This window comes from Ananas comosus, linkage group 4 (genome assembly GCF_001540865.1).
Source record: "Ananas comosus cultivar F153 linkage group 4, ASM154086v1, whole genome shotgun sequence".
Lineage (NCBI taxonomy): Eukaryota > Viridiplantae > Streptophyta > Magnoliopsida > Poales > Bromeliaceae > Ananas > Ananas comosus.
In genome coordinates, this window is record NC_033624.1 from 5,385,798 (window position 1) to 5,399,658 (window position 13,861).

The 13,861-nt window shown below is 34.8% G+C and overlaps 1 long non-coding RNA gene and 1 pseudogene across 2 annotated transcripts; both read right to left on the reverse strand.

The window, feature by feature from the left end:
• Positions 1-7,255, reverse strand: part of LOC109708791 — a 29,843-nt pseudogene extending 22,588 nt beyond the window's left edge.
• Positions 8,301-11,029, reverse strand: LOC109709471. 2 transcript variants are annotated; one of them, XR_002216125.1, is made up of 3 exons: positions 10,597-11,029; positions 10,106-10,396; positions 8,301-9,787 (listed from the first exon to the last, which is right to left on the reverse strand). It is a non-coding gene; the product is annotated as an uncharacterized LOC109709471 (long non-coding RNA). The 2 variants fall into 2 exon arrangements; XR_002216124.1 differs by having other exon boundaries at positions 10,106-11,029.

A 13,861-nucleotide genomic window follows, 5' to 3' on the forward strand; every position in this document is an offset into this window, starting at 1 on the left:
AAAATTTAGTTTTCTTTATATTTTGAGCTTATTACTAGTAAGATAAATTAGAAGTTTCCTAATCTATCATGCATCAGTTTAGACATGTTTAATTTTGTCAGAGCTTCTCATTAAAACAACTCCTGATAGCTTCTTAGTACAAAAGAATTAAAAATTTTAATTTAGAACTTCTGCTTTGGGGATCTAGAAGCTCACTTTAGCTTTACGTAATAGCAAAACTACGGATTTATTATTTGATGATCACCTTGCTTGTACTTTTTGAAGAAGAGAAGCTGTTTTAATCACCTGCGTAAAAAGGTACTGGGCTCCTTTAAAAGGTTGAGAGGAAAAGTGAAGGAAGTGTTACCAAATAGAATGGTGTCTAGGCTTCTTTTAGGCACATATTCATAGACAAGTAGCTTCTCCTGCTCCTCCAAGCATACACCAAGTACCCTTACAAGATTCTTGTGTTGAAGTTTGGCTACAAGGACAATTAAGCTCATTTTTTAGATCCTCAATTCCTTGCCCGGAACTTCTTGATAGTCTCTTTACTGCTATCTCACGCCCATCATGTAGGATACCCTGTGCAAGTTTAGAAATTTAGCAAAAAGGTCTAAATCACAAAAGATACATGCATATGCAAAGCTCTTCTTTATAACAGTTACATCTCATAGTATGTACCCTAAACTATTCATATTGTGCCATGTGAGATAATGAAGAGTTTGATCAATTGACATATCGTAATTTATTATGTTTAAAAGATGTTTTTGAAAAAATTCTTTTTGTACTTGTGTACTATATGGAGGCCTCTAATTAGATGATGTTATTGCTATGCGGAATAGCTATAACAGAGAAGCTTTTCCTAACCCCTGCGGTACCTGAAAATAATGTTGCGATTAGATGATGCTAGGATTTGTCTAAAAATAATGCGTCATGGTACCTTATAAACAGCACCAAATCCTCCTTCGCCAAGTTTATTGACTTCGTCGAAATTAGCAGTTGCAGCTCTTAGTGTTGGTAGATCAGTAAGGAGTGACTCAACACCTGTGATCGCCTCTGGAGTTGTTTCATCTGTTGAAGTAGGATAGATAAAGATTTTATGTGTGTATCATGTGCATCAAGGATATAAGTGCCGAGGGCTGAGCTCATCCTGAGTACTTGCCGATATGGTACAATATAGTGTCGTGTTGTGCCTTGTTTTGTCATGCCGATATGTACTACTAAGATAGTACCTACGTGCTAATACACTTTAGCATGAAAAATTTATATTTTTTGGCACATGTATATTCTTTTGTCAAAATTTTTACATTATATTGACATAATTATTTGTCAATTTTGAAAAAAGAGAAAGCACAAGACTGTGTTGTGCCGATATCTTGCCGGCAAGGTATGACATGATAAGCAAGCCTCATATCGATGGCCACTTAAATTCTTGATATACATATGTTTGAATGCATGCGTGTTCTTCTACGTGCTCGTGTGTGTGTGGTTGCGCCAAACATTTGTCGGCACCGCATGGCATATTTTCATGCCGCACTTACCAACTTGTGTTACTGACATAACACTTTCAGAATCATAAATTTCTTTTCTTTGGCACCTATGATACATTTTCTACCAAATAATTTTTGTGCTCTATAAATATAATGACTTGGTAACTTTAGAAAGCTATTTTGAGCCGTGCACAGTATGTATCGAATAGCAGATACTATAGAGAAGAAAAGATTAGATGAGGCCTGTGAGTCGATGCGTGCTAAGAACTGTCCTAGATGTGAGATTGCCCTTCCACGTGTGAAGCTCTGGCAATCACTCCTAGATATACAACGATTACTGTCCACCCCGTCAACACATCTTCAGGGTGGTGCAATATGAATCCAACAAGCTTTCAGAGATCCAGCAAAGTATCAAAAGCTCAGTGCAAAAGAGAGTTCAAGTTCAATATAAAGAAGAGAGAAAGAAGAAGTCTTGAGCCAATTTCATGTACAACCCCTTAAAACCCCAGTGCACCTATCCTCTCTTCTATATGTAGATAGGAGATCACGATAGGGTCCAACGGTGTAGATAGGAGATAACGGTAGGGTCCAACGGCTCTTTCTCGGGTAAGCCGTTGGCCCTATCCGAGGTGATGGATACGGTATCTTATCAAAATAGGGTAAAATCTGGGCAAAGAGACCTTATCGCGGTAAGGTAATGATTGAGCTTTAAATACAGAATCTCAAAAAAAAAGAAAAAAAAAAAAGAAAAAGGGTAAGTGAACTAGGTAGCCTGGACCACGGACGCGCTACTGCCTAGCCCGGCTTGACTCATGCTCGTGCTTATGTCGTGCGTGTGTTTAGTCAAGAGCATCACTCTCATATTCAGGTAAAACCCCTTATAACCCCAGTGCACCTCTTAATTCTCTCTTCTATATGTAGATAGGAGACAATGATAGGGTCAAGCGACTCTTTCTCAGGTAAACTATTGGCCCTTATCGAGGTATTGGATACGGTATCTTACCGAAATAGGGTAAAATCTGGGCAAAGAGATCTTACTGAGGTAAGGTAATGATTGGGCTTTAAATACAAAATCTCAAAAAAAAAGAAAAGAAAAGAAAAGAAAAAGGGTAAGTGAACCAGGTAGCCTAGACCACGGGCGCGACATCGCCCGGCCCAACCCATGTCGTGCGTGTGTTTAGTCCAGAATATCACTCTCATATTCTTTAAGAATGAAGAAGTATATATATATAGCATCAACATGTCTTTTGTTTTCAATGTAGGAGGAATCTTCACATGTAAAAAATTTAGCACGGGCTCTCAGGTAAGGATCATAGGATATTGGGCTACCTAGAAAGTGTGATACCCCAATAGTCCCACATCGGATAGTTATGGCTAGATGTGGGAGTATATAAGCTTGATTGGGCTAGACATAATAACTGGGGTAAAGCATTTTGGGCCGGTGGTATGGGCCTAACGAGTTATTATTGCTAGCGGATCAGGTCATTACATTTGGTATCAGAGCCAGTTCACCAGCTGGAAGTATGAGATGAGTCTTGGCTGAGCCAAGGTCGGAAAGACAGACTAAGGCAGGGTCGGTGATTGACAGGCTAAGTCAGGGTCGGAATGACAAAGGCCAGCGAGACAAGTCTCATATCGCCTGGTGATCTTGGGCTGTGTGTGTGTTTAGGGCTGACGAGGACGTTCCACATCGGATAGTTATGGCTAGATGTGGGAGTATATAAATTTGATTGGGCTAAACATAATAATTGGACTTAAGCATTTTGGGCCGGTGGTATGGGCCCAACGAGTTATTGTTGCTAGCGAGTCAGATCGTTACAGGAAGCCCATGAAGTTTTAAATCACAAAAATCCCAATTAATACTAAGACAGGTGCCATTGTTTGCATAGTCTAGATGAGCTCTTCACCAAATAGCTATATGTATAGTCGGATAGCAATAGAAGGCATTCATGCACTAGTCACTTACCTAGTACCGGTTGTCTTGTTGCTGATCTCCTCCTCTTCTTCCACATGGCGCGATTGTGGAGAGCAGCTACAATAGCTAAAGGAATGCTAATTGAAAGAATTAATCCTATATGTGTGGTCTTCTTCTTCTTCTTACCTGAAATTTTCATATTACCATACCATTAAAAAGCCTATCATAAAGTAACAAAATAAATTATAAAAGAAGAAAATACGACCGTTAGTCTGCAAGATGGATGCATGTTAAAGTAGTTCATCTCTTTATAGTGTGTGTCTTATTGACATAAGTGGGAGTATTGGATCTTGTTTAGTATTGTTGCCCTTTTTTAATTTTTTTTTAAAACAAAAATTTTATGTGATTGGACTCGAAGGGGTTGGATTTCACTGTTTTTGTCATTGTTGGTTAGCTTGCAATGTGCCTACCTAGACAGAAAACATCTTCTCCAACAAAAATTTGAAAAGAAGCTCCAATTCAAGACATCTGATTCTATTCCGAAAGGAATTACTTAGTTAGGGTTTCTCAATATAGCGCTTCTACTAATAATAGTATCCAAGCAACACTTTTCTAGCGCGGGTGACAAAGAGGTTGGTCGTTGGCATTCGAGGTGTTAAATTCGAAGTCTAGTTATGTAACATTTTTAGCTAATTTTATCAATTATTTGTAATGAAAATCAGTTACTCCCTTACCTTCTTCTGTAGCTGGAATAATTGCTGGAGGATTTTCCGCAGGTACCGGCATTGGCGCTGGCGTGTTCACCATCGGATGAGCAAGTCTTAGCGTAAGCGCCTCATAAGAGAAGGAGGCCAATTCATACCTGATACTGCATCTCACTCCGAGAATCCACCCACTTTGCTCCCGTTGAAATAACTCGACATCTCGCCGATTAGCCCCTGCAGGCACTGCCAACACTCCACTGCCGTCATATCTGGCGTGCATTGCGCCAACCTGTAAAATGATAATATCAGTATACAGTATCTAGCAGCTTCAGATCTAGATTCTATGAGAAAATAATGTTTAAGTACAATATTAAAATAGGAGATCTTGAGTTCAAAATCTAGCCAACATCCATTTGATGCAAATTCTACTTTTTAGGCTTGTTAAATGTCTCAGCCTATCTAGAGCAAAATCATACAGCCATTGAAATATAACACTTTCAGAATGAGTCCATGAACTTCAAATTTTCTAATTTTAGTATCTAATCTATCATAAATTTTGATTTCACGCCTCACCTGGTGGTGAAATTCTTTTTTGTTTATTTCAATTCAACTTTTTTCCTTCAAATTTATTTGGATATTTGAGTAAAACCTTACTTGTTTTCCTAGAATAAGAAAATTATATAACAAGTATCTCCGCAAATAAATGATTAGCATCTCTAACAATTTGGTTTTGATACTATATAAAGAAACATAAAACAACTGTTGTTTTTAAAAACTTAAGGAGCTGTTTGCTTTTTATGAAAAATATATTTTCTAGTTTTTCGTATGTTTGGTTCCCAAAATAATTTAACTTTTTTGAATTTTTTTTTCAAATTTTATGAAAAACTATTATTTTTATTTTTCGAAAACATTGGAAAGCAATCTTCAATAAAAAAAAGTTTTCAAGGAACTAATTTTGTTTAGAATCAAACAGGCGAAAAGCCATAAAAAAAATAATGTATTCAATATTTATATTCAGTACTTTCTCTTACGTCTCTCCCACAGCTTAAAACACGAACCCATATATCGGTGGTACCTCCGCCGTAGAATTCGCCACCGACGTTGCGAACCTCTGCGTCGTGTTGTATGCCGCCCAGGCGGCCGTCGTGTTGACCAACCTTGTAACGATTTTATTGAACAAATGGGAATTTTCCCCGACCTTGCCGGGGTTCACGAAGATCACTTGCTTCGAGTTGTCAGAGGAGGAATTTAGGAAGTGCAGGTTAGAGTAGCGAATGAGGCAGTAATCGTACCTACAAAGGAAAAAAAACATAAAAAAAAAAAGAAAAAAAAGTGTGTATTAAGATGAAACCAGGGAGATAGCAAAGATAACGGAATCGCCGCCACCGAATCACTGTAGTTTATTTTAAGGGCTCTGTTTGGTTTTGAGGCCTATCTAGCGTTAACGGAGAAGACTGAATTAAGATAAAAATAGATAAAGATTCATAAATAATTAAATGTAATATTACATATAAAAATAAATAGAATATTTTTTACTGTACTTTTTTAATAAAAGCATTTATGTCTCTCGACAATTACAAATAAAGCCTAGGTGTCCCTTGGGTTAACAAAAAAATATGATAAGAGGAGATTTTTTAAAAGCGCTATTTAGAAAGTAAGCACTGATCTCTTTATATTGTTTAAATTTAAAAATGTTACTTTTTTCTTATTTTTATATATTCAATTTTGTCAAAATAAGTTAATATATACTCAGCCATTATATTTGAAAAAATAAAATAAAATTATAGATTTATTGATTAAAGTGTAGGGATTGAAAAAAAGAGCAGTTAAGTGATGTATTTGATCAGAAATAATAACAATACAGAATATAAATTAAAAAGTCTGTAAACTATTGAAAAGCACGGATTGAAATAATTAATCCTACATATTCTACCAAATATAGTTAAATTTAATAGAAATAATTTATTCTAATTAAAGCAAATTATTTCAGATTATTCCGCATGCTAATATTCCTCCTACGTCTGGAATAATCATACTTATCTTTCTGACTGTCCACTATAAAAAAAAAAAAAGGTCCTTTACCAACGCTTTTTAAATCACTTATCAACCCTATAAAGCGTTGGCAAATTAGCCTTATTATCTTGGTTGCGACGTGCAAAAGCGTCGGCAAATTATATTCTCTTAGCCTACTTTTAATTTTGGTGACGCTCCAAAGCGTCGGAAAAGTAATAAAATATAAACCCTTTTCTTATTGGCGACTCTTTATAGCGTCGGCATAATAGATAATCTGTATTATTATTACTAGCTAGTGACATCTTTGTGCGTCGGCAGTTCATTTTAATATATATTTATTTTTATAATTTTTTGTAAAAGTAAAATTTACTGTTCAGTTTATTCAACAAAAGCTAAAATCTACTATATTTCATAAACAATTATAATCAAAATATTAATGACAAACATAATATACAACTTATATAAAAAAAATATAAGTAGTTAAAAAATATAAACTTCATCTCAATGTATTTACTCGACTTTCACCAATATATCTATGTTGTACTTAATTTTTTTTACTATTCTTTACTTTTTTTTCTTAGAAAAGTTAAACATAATTTTGATTATCTCAGAGATTCTATTTTTTTCAAAAAAAATCAGATTAAATACAAATTTGTTTTTTCTATATTTCTCGCTATTCTAAAATATTAAGTTATTTTAAAACTAAAAATACTTATTTATCCTTTAATTAAATATATAAAACGTTATTAATTTCTTTACCACACCACCCTGAAAATACGTCAACCAAGTGATGCTCACAACTACCAGACGACGGCGTCCTTGTCGTAGGGGCAGAGGTCGAGGACGTCAGCGGCCCCGGCGCCGAGGCAGGAGCTGCAGGCGGAGGCGTTGACGTCGCCGCGGCAGAGGGCGAGACCAGAGACCTGGTCGGGGGGCTGACCGGCGACGCCAGCGAAGAAGCCGCGGGAGGCATCGGCGAGGAGGGAGGAGAGCATGAGGTTGAGGTTGGATCGGTAGGTGCTGTTCGCGGAGTAGACGCCGGTGCCGCTGCACATCTTGTAGCGAGAGGTGCCAGCGGCGGCGCCGGGCGAAGGAGAAAGGAGGAGGAGGAGGAGGAGGAAGGATAAGATCAAGTAATTCTTGGGTGCCAACATAGTATGAGATTGAGATATACGTACGTACAACAGGATTTCGCAGGATATATATATATCGAGGAGATGGTTTGTTCACAGCGCGCGGCATGCAGGACGGGAGAGCGGCTTGGGAGAGAAAGATAAGAAAATGCTGCAGTCGCAGCAGTTGAGGACTAGGAATGTTACTTGAAGCATTGCTTGCTTGGTTTGGCCTCTCATNCGTTTTACCGTACGCAATTTTCTAACAGTGGTATCAGAGCCATCCTCATGTTTTTAAGATTAAAATTATAAATTTGGGTATTCTAAACCGTTTTTCCACCGGTAGAACGATTTATCGATCGTTTTTTACTAATTCGAAAAGATCAAAGTGATCAACAATTTAATCGAACGGTTTCCTATTTTCAAGCAACAAAAAAAAAAAAAAAAAAAAAAATTAAAAAAAAAAAAAAAAAAAAAACAAAGGAGACTATCAGCATAATCCACATATCCGGTCAATAAATTTTCAGCAAAAACTGAAAGTAATTTCTACAAACAAAAGCTTTTGTTCTTCTACCGTAGAGAAAATCATGGAAAACATTGCGTAAGCAAAATTGTTCTTTTCTTTTTTTTCCTTGGGTAAGGAAAATTGAGATGTGAAATACATACGCATAACAAAATAATATAATGTTTTATGCAACAATAAAGAAACAAACCAGCCAATAGTTTGGCTCGCCTTCCACTATTGATAAAGAAACCCAAACTGTAACTACTTGGTCATGAAATGCAACATACTAACAAAGAAAGAAAGCAAACTATTGAACATCAAAATATAAAAATATTATTTTTCTAATAGTTTAAGCTTTTAGAGAATAATGATTATTTCGCATTATTTGACATGATATCAGAGTAGAAAATCCTGAGTTCGAATTCCACCAGACTTATACCGTTATTTAATTTCTTCCCATTTAATTAAGCCTACGTCTTGGGCCTATAAAATGTATTGAGTCCAAATGTTGGGGGCGCGAGGGTGTTGAGCATAAAAAAAATATAAAAATATCGTTCTATAATAACTAAAGCTCTGAGAGAATAAAAATATAAAATTTTCTTGCTCTAAACAATAGAAAATACAAGTAAAATGACTACTTCTCAGACCACACACTGCATTCTTCTTGTAAATGAATCCTTTTTACATCATAATTAACTTATCTAGCAAGAGAACCAGAGAAAGAAAACATCTATATGGAGCAAAAATGGATTACTTCAAGCCTTTAGATAGACACTTAATAACAGCTAGAAGTGAAGCGAGAAATCTTCACCATAATTGGTTAAGCAATCTATTTAATCCATTAATGTATTAATCCCTAAAATGGATGATGATGGCTTCATTACTATTGCATATTTAACAAATAAAAGAGAAAAAGGCGCGAGCAAATCAGAGGTAGTCAGCAACAAATTTACATGCATGCATGTAAACAGCATCATTAAACAAAATACCTTAAACAATAAAATAATAATACATCTGACTTGAAATAAAAATATGCCTGCATAGAGTTCACTTGTGTATTTACTAATAACATCACTTAAGCATGTGGTCATACGTAGTTTCTTGGTATAAGGAAGCCAACAAACCTTGCTCAAGCAAAATCCACTTTTTCAATGACCACAATACCCAAACTTTCTAAACTTAATCAGTCAAGTAACCTACTTTATCAGCTAATTATTTTCTTAATTATACTGAAATAAATCTTTAGACTATCTTTGAATTTGCACAATAAATACAATTCTATAGATTTGAATAGGAAAAAGGCTATATACCAGTAAAAGACCATCAAGTCAAATGATAAAATAAGTCAAACCCAAGAATTTTAAAGTTGCATGTAAAATAATTTCAAAATCATAATTCGTCTTTCTATTGAAAGCGGTTGTATTAAACAGAAAAAGATGAATCTCAGCATGTAAAATTTGAATTAATATTAAATCATACTTATAAAAACTAACACACAAAATATTACCCACATAGAATAAGTCCTCTAGAAGTTTTATCTCTTAGCATTCTTTTTTTACAATGATTGATTGAGTTTTCTATTCAAAACAAAGTATAATAAATCACTCGTAAAAGGCACTTAAATTAAACAAATTCACTATGAGATCCCATAGGTAAAGATCAAATCCTAGATCGATATAAAGTAAATATTCGGGATTTAAAAACAAAAAAAAGAAAATTATGATTAGGGTTTTCCGTTTCCAATACTTACCTCCTCGATTCTTACATGATCGTGGTCCAATTAGCATCTGCTATCGAAAAAGTTGTTAGATTAGCTGCTTCTTCCAAAAGTCTGAAGAGATCGATGTAGAAAGAAACCCTAGAAGCGAATCGAGACCAAGGATGGAGATAGAGCTCCAGCAACATCGAAAACGAAAAACGGCAGAAACAATGAGGCAGAGAAGAAGGCGTAGGGGCAGGGGGGATGGAGCATGAGGAGGCGGCGGGATGTACAATTAAAAATAGAAGAACACAAAGCTGTTGTTGTTTTAGCTTGCCTTTAATCCTGCCCCATTTTTTACTCTGTTAACCTGCAAAATATTATAAATTAGTTCGCGCCGGAAAGTTTAAATATAAACAGTTTAAGTTTTCAAAGAAAATTATCTCTGTTATTTGTTTCTAAATCATCAAAATCGAATTTACAAACTAAGTTTACAGAAAAAACAGGTCGTTAAATTTACATTACTGAGACTGCTATAAGCATTCGGCGAGTGACGTTCATGGGGATGCTTATTGGGTGGCGGCAGTCAGCAAGACTGTGCAATTTTCCAGTGAACCCCACTGCGGCGATGGTGTCATTATAATAGGGGAGTTGAGGAAGAAAAGGAAACTAACACAGAAAACATTACCTATATAGAATGAGTTCATATGCTTTCTTCAGGGTTCCGCCCACCCCTTGGGAGGGTCATTCAACACCAAATTTGTGCCATATGCCCTTATGACGACCTTCCTCCCCACGCTCGTGTACGACGGCATGGAGATCACAATCTTGTACCTTTTCAGAGCCGCCATAAATGATATACCGATCCTTATGTTTCCCCATGTTGGCTTGATCAACATCATCTTCTCCAAACTCGCCGATTCCTCTCTCTCAATAGGTTTTTTCATATCACCCAATTTACGACAAAAAAGACAAAATTCTAAAAATAAAAAAAAAAAACTTAAGCATAATCACCGTTAATGGAGGATCGAAATCCTAGCAACAAATCTAATACAAACCATAATAGAGAAATCTAATGCAAAAGACCCAAGTCTTGAAGCCTTAATTGACTAAAACATATTATAACATAAATCTAAATAATGAAGATATAGAGAGAAAGGAATGGGCAAGGAGCAAAACCTTAGAGTTTGGAGAAGAATTGGAGAGTCGCAGTATTCATTGAAGCCTCAAAAGCGCGGCATCGAAGGCGACAGAGGAGCCTAGCGTTTTGACAGAGCACACGGGCTCCCTCCCCTCGCCTCTTCCACGACCTTCCCCTCGCCTCCCTCTTCTTCCTCTTCTCCTTCTCCACTCTCTCTCTTGGCCTTTTCACCCTCTTCGACGGCCTATGGTAGCGTCGCAAAGGCGAAGGAGGTGAGAATGCAGAGGCGGAGATGGAGGCTCCTATCCGAGTGGGAGAGGCGGCGAAGGCGAGAAATCTAGGATCACAATTAGGGTCGGCGGAGTGTGAGATGAGGGTGAGGGCTACGGTGAGGGCTACGAAGAGTCGGAGTTAAAAACGATGCCACCGTTTCGCGGTGTGGTGGACTCACACGAACCGTTTTGCTGTGGGGTGGATTCGTCTGTCCATTAATTAAGCATTAGGCTGATAATAAATATATAAGATGGGTCCCATATCTATAAGGTTTAAGTAAAAATTTGACACGTGAATTTTCCCACGGGGATTAATATAAGTTTATAGAAGATTAGTACATTTTTTACCAGTTATTAAATAGAAACCATAAGGAAAGGCTGTAAAGTACTTTTTCTGAGACAACATAATGCATTTTAGTAAAAAAAAAAAAAAAAAAAAAATATTGATAATGAATGCTATGCACCTTGTATTACGGAGAAGAGCCCAATACTATTTTATCATACTATAAAAAGAGGAAGAATCCAAAAGGAAGAAGAAAAAGATAGAGAAGTTGAAGAAGACGATGCGAAAGATGCAGACAGGAAAAAGAAGCACCATCCAGCCAAGTCCCTGTACTACACCAAAATTTTGCACTATTTACACTGATATATTATACTATTTCAAAAGAATTAATTTCATACATGTCTCTATAAGTATAGTAAAATAATAAATATATTTATATAAAGTTCAATTTTCATATATTGTTATTATAAAAATTTTGATGTTTTCAAATATACTCCGGTCATTAGAATTCATTAGAAAAATTTAATCATAGTTAGTTTTTAACACTTTTATTTCTATTATATTATACTGTTCTGATATTTGGAGGGACATATTTGTGATGGCAAAATTAAAAATATAAATAGTTTTCTAACGGTAACAAACTAGAAGAATATATTTGAAAATATAGAAACTTTTGTAGAGACAAAATATGAAAATTGAACTTTATATAAAAATATTTGCCATTCAATATATTTACAAGGACCTGTATGAAATTAATCATTTAAAAATTATTAAACTATTTGTTGCCGTTTTCATATATTTAGTTGTCTGATTTTATTGTCTACCGTTTTTTTCCAAAATAATTTCAAACAGTAAACAACGAGAAGAGAATCAAAATTCAAAATTGGTGTCGCTGCCAGCAACTTGTGTTGGTTCTGACCATAGTTAATTAATTCAAATTGGACAAAACTTCGGTACAGATATAATTCAAATAAAATTCGTATGTTAATTTTTAAATTCGTTGAAAAATACGGTTTAAAAAACGGGTTTGACAATTATTCGGATACACAATTTATATGAAAATTATACGTTCACCAACTAGAAATTCGGAATAAAAAATACTGACTATTACCAACCGTCTCTAGAGCAAGTGGCAAAGGGCTTGATAGTTGGTACCCGAGACCCAGGTTCGAATCCTGGTTGATACCTATCTCTCAAAAAAAAAAAATTTCTGACTATTAAACTAAGCCTTTTCTCTATATTTATGCTAAAAAGAATAATTATAAATTCTTAAGAATATAAAAATAGAAAGCTATAAAATAAAGTATATTAAATAGGAAAAACTTCAAAAAAACCCTCATGTGGTTTCGTACTTTCTCACTTTAGTACCCTGTGGTTTAAAGTGTATCAATTTGGAGCCTTGCGGTTTCATTTTTATCTTTTCGACAGCTTTTTTTGTTAATATTTCGTTAAATTATATAAAAAAAACTTCAGATACCCACCTAGGTTTATTAAATATTCACTTTAGTACCCTTTAATTTTAACTTTATCACTAATTTAAGAAAAAAATAGTGAAATTTATAATTTAAAAAGAAAAATGAAACCACATGGCACAAAATTGATACACTTTAAACCACAGAGTACTAAAGTGAAAAAGTGCAAAACCACAGGGAGAGTTTTTGAAGTTTTTCCTATTAAATAAAAAAAGCAATAGTAAAATTTATTGCCGTCTCCATTTTCATTTTTTTCATAATCCACGTAATCCGGAAGTTAATAAAATTTTTCAATAATTCACAAATAATTCGACAATAATTTGTAAATAATTCAGAAAAAAATTTTATCCAAAATTTTTGTGCGTATTTTAGCCGAATAGGTTGGCATACACAAATTATTCACGAATAATAAATCTAATCCAAAAATTCGCGTTTTATTCTGATTTTTTAGAAATAAATCGCATACGAATTATTTTATTTAGATTTTCAATAAACAAATAATTTGCGAATAGTTTGCGAATTAACTAACTATATCCTATGTTTGGACAAAGGAGACGTACGCCCGCTAACTTCGAAAATTATTTTTTATTAATAGCCTTAGAAAATACTATAATGATAAAAATAGTCCTGTAAAAAAATTATTTACAGAATTAAATTATACGGTGAATGAATTACTACTTTTTAAATATGATAAATTATTATTCACCACTCTTTTCATAGAATTCAATTTTTAGTGTTTAATATTATACATCTTTTACAATTTAACTATAAAAAATATATAAATTAGGATAAAAACAGTGAATCATTCACCGTTTTTAAAAAATAATAAATAATTCACAGCTTTTCTACCTATTTTTATTAATAAAAATTTTAAATACCTATTTTTATATTTAAAAAATTTACAGGCTCGGTAGCCCAAAAACTTCAACTTCAGACCTTAGCCTTGGTATGCGTAGATCAAATGTGCAGCCGTCTGTTTTACGTATTTTAGTCGCAGGCATTTTGGTTAGATTCTTGAAAATTCGGAGCAAATCTACAAAATTTAAAAGAGTTGCCCAAATTTACAATAGTGCAAAATTTTAAAAAATTTTACAGAATCTAGCAGCTATACAGAACCATGGTGTATTGACAGGAAACTCTGTTTGAGTTTTGCCACTGCAGCACAGTGCAGGAAAATCTCTAACCCAATGTTTAAATAGACGCAGGTGTAAAAAGGCAAATGCCCTCCGGAGCCTAGGCGTGAGGCGCACCGTGGAGGTGCAGCCTCAAGAAAGTA